Below are 4075 nucleotides of genomic sequence, written 5' to 3' on the forward strand. Positions count from 1 at the left end.
CTTTCCTTTCCTTTCCTTTCCTTTCCTTTCCTTTCCTTTCCTTTCCTGTCCTGTCTTTTCCTGTCCTTTCCTCCCTCTTAATAAGGAGAGATATAAGTGACACAGATTTCAGAGAAACCAAAGGATTCCTGCATCGATGTGGGTCTAGAGGTCTCTGACTCCCCCACCATCTCCAAAGGCTGCCTGTGGAGCCAGTGGGACGGGGTGAAGGATGTAGTGAAGATTGGAGGTGGAGGAAAGGGGGAGAGTCTCCACTGAGCTAAGACAGACAAATGGGTGAATAATGGTCTGTTTCCCTTGGGTGATTCATTTCACTGGGTGAGGAAGGAGCTGTTGAGGATTTATTTGAAAAACGCACAAGGCAACCGCAGAGCCTTTCCTTGTGAGTTTATTATTTAGAAACAGGAAGGGGGAACGTTTCATTAATCAGAAAAATAGGCTCCTTTCCCTCACTAAGGCAGCTCGTTTCTGTCTTATTTTCGAAAGCCTCTTTGAAGTTTGCTTGCAGGTGCCTTCATGGCCTTGGTCTTCTCCCGTTCTGCTCCCGGGAGAAACAGTTAGACTATAGGTCACTTGGAGAGTTAGGCATAAACTTTACTGGTTTCATTGAATCCTAAAGTGTTCCAGTCAGAAGGAACACTGTACATCATGTAATCCAGATCTTTTTTTTTTTTCCAACAAGTAAACTAAAATTCAGGGACTTGAAGCAACTTGTTTCAAGGTCGCAGACCTAGTTAGTGACTGAGTTAGAATTCGAATTTTGGTCTCTTTGGCTGACCCCTAGTCCTGTACTTTTTCAGTAGTCCTATGCTCTTTCGGCAGTTAAGTCAATGATTTTGAAACGAACAATCTCCCGACTCAGTGGTATTCTTCTGCACCGGCAGTTTACTCCAGTGGTTGCCGGGCTACTGCTATTATATCTGGCTAAAGAATCCCACCAAGCTCCCTAAATTCCCATGAGCCGGTAAGCTGTTAAAGAGAACAGCTGAAAGGCGAGCTTCTTGGTTAATTTAGAGAGGAAGAGCCTTGGGAGTAGGGGAGAAACACGGTAGACTTTGGGAAGGACTCTGAGCTGATCTGAAAAGTGAGGACCAGTTTTCTAAGTTGCCACAGTTCCCATGAAAATAATGTGGATGATCAGAGCTGCTGGCCCATTTTGTGAGTCTTTCAAGTTCTATAGTAGTTAGAGGCAGATGGGGGTTGGAGTGTGAGGGGGGAAAAACCTTAAGGGGAAAGCAAAACCTTATGAAACAAACAGAAGCAATATGAGCCATATTTCCAGATTTCTCTATGCTCGAGAAACTTCTATATTAGTTTTTTAAGAAAAATTACTTAATACCATGGGTTCAATGTGAATATATGCTGTAGAGTGGGTTGACACACAGGTTTGTGTACCTTTCACTTCCATAATTTAGAGATATTATTAAATTCTCAACAGAATCATCTCTGGAGCAAAGTAACTTGGCATTATCTTTAGAATAAAAAGGCAGATGAGAACGACTCCAAACCAGTTTGAATGCAATAGGAAACTTCAAGATACCAATTGTCCTTACTTTAGTTTTCTTCTTAGTCCATAAATATCCATGGCTAAATGTATGATCCTATGAGCCTGATGACGGGGCTGTATGCATCACAAATTAAGTGATGCTTTTTTTAAAGTGAAGAATGTACATCAAAAACTTTCAAACCTATCAGGACAAGTGATTTGACTTTTCAAAAAGAGAGAGGGAAAAGGTACTAGCTCAAGTGTGGGTTAGAATTGTAAACGGTCGGCAGGAGTATGTTTGTTTAAGAACATCCCTTCCCAGAGACAAAAGCTTTGGGTGCCTTTGCTATGCCTCCCAACTTCAACTGGACACTTTTTTAGCTGCTCAAAAGAACTTTTCTAGGACTGGTACTAGGGAATCCTCATGAATCCTTTTGCTTTATCAGTTTAGCACATGGATTTCACACCCAGAGGAAAGTATTAATTCCTATTAAGAGCACAGGTAGAATTGCAAAAAAAAAAAAAAAAAAAAAAGCCTCCAGAGTGATTTCTTTCCTATTTACTCTCCCAGCCCTTTTTCCTACCTCCCCATCCAACATATTATCTATTGTTTTATTGTTCCGTGCTTCCCTCAGTCTTCAGGTTCATTCAGTTCATTGCTCAGTTAGGCAAATGTTTAAAACACACCACAGGCAAATAAACATGTGTAAATATGTACATATGAATGTATATATGGAAGAGCATGTAATTTATGTATATGCGTATATGAGGCAGTCAGCTGTTTATGTAGAGGCATATATACATATCTATATGTATCTTAAATGGAGCATTTCCTTAATTCCATTTGATCCTACTCCCCAAATCTCTCCAGCTAGAATGGAATCCCAAGGGCAGGAACTTGGGTTGCAAAATCTGCAGGTTCCTACCTAGGCATGGGTGAGTTAGAATGTTTTCCGAGGCACAACTGGAGGTCTTTTGGTGAGTGCAGCAGGGCTGTGGCCACTGTCACAGCAGGGTTCAGGGATGAAGGAGGTGGAGATCCCTCACTAGACCCTTACCCTAGGCTCTGCTGCTAGCATCCGACTGCCTCCAGTCACTTCTATTATTTTGTGGTGGAGAGACCATTTCCTGGATGGGTCCAACTCCCTTAGAGTTCTTCCTACCCTCGAACTCCTTTAGACTCTGCCTCTAAATTTTAGACCAGCTCCTACAAGGTTTTCCCTTGTATCGGGACCTATAAATCAATACCTCCCCCAAATTGTGCAGGACAGACTGACACTGGACATTCAAAAAATCTCTCTCAGGATAAGGCCCTGACTTGTTCATTAGACAGTGCCTACACTGGCCTACCCTGGAGCTGATGAAAAGGAGGCAGGAGGGATGGGGGAAGGGGAAGAAGGCCTGACAAGAGGAATAAACATGAAATGTTTGGGAACAAGGATCAGAAGTGACCAAGACTCCAGAGGAACCAGCCGCCTTCGAAGATTCAGAGCCTGGCTGTTCACCAACACCCAGGTTTCTGGCCTCATTTTCCTCGGTACAGAAATCACGGTATAACAAGCGAGAGGAAGAATCTCTTAAAAGAAAACATTTGTCCGAAACAGACGTTAAATAGGCACCTGCATATAAATATTGACAAATGGCATACCTATGAATTTTTCATTTACTGCTCATTTTTCATTACTGTGGGAAATACTGTCCACATCACGTGCACACACGATAGGTCAGTACATACAATAACATAGAAACACAGGCATGTGTACATTTACACATGCACACATGCTCCCTAACGATATGTGTGTATATACATATGTGCATACATATATACATGTATATACGCGTATGTATACATGCATACCTACACATACACACATACAAAGTTTTCCCATCTTCTATTGATTGAATAAACTTTCTGCTGAGCAGCACTGAGGTTCCCCATACAAGTTTTCGACCTCTCGCTGCTAAGAGAAAGCCACTTTTCGGTTTCCAAACTTTCCGGGTGGCTGGGGGCAAGGGGGCGGAGTGGGGCCTAGGAGACATTGTTTAGGTGGTTAACGAGGGAGGAAACAAGCTGTGAGTGGGGTACTTTAGGAGCTTTTTTGCTCCCACTTTGGAGCCCTCATTTCGTCGCTCGACGCTTTCCCTGCCCCTGAACAGCAGGAAAAGAGGCTTTCTGTCTGTGAGAAGGACATCGTGGTACCAAATGCATTTCCCGGTTTTGAGTTCAATTATCCGCTACTGCGCGTAACCCAGCCGGGCGAATTGTGTGTGTGTGAATATAAGTGTCAGTGGGATTCTGAATATGTTTGAGTGAGTTCATTTGTGTGCACGGTTTTATGGAGAAGGAGGTGAAGGGGCTGGGGCGAAGAAGGCTTACAATGAGAAAATATTCGGCCACTGAAGAGCTTGCCAGCGAATACAGAACAGCCTCCCTCCCAGTTAAGTGAGAAATTCAAGTTTCCAATTTCGCACAGCCCAATCCGAACCTGTTGGGCTGATTTGTCCAAACCATGGCAAGACTTCCTTTGGTCTCCTGGCTTTGACTGCTGTTGTCTCCAGCAAACAAGGGTAAGGATTGTAGGCAGTGGA

Source organism: Petaurus breviceps, unplaced genomic scaffold, assembly GCF_028583685.1.
Source record: "Petaurus breviceps papuanus isolate PSGF00001 unplaced genomic scaffold, PetGlider_PUasm1.0 90977, whole genome shotgun sequence".
Lineage (NCBI taxonomy): Eukaryota > Metazoa > Chordata > Mammalia > Diprotodontia > Petauridae > Petaurus > Petaurus breviceps.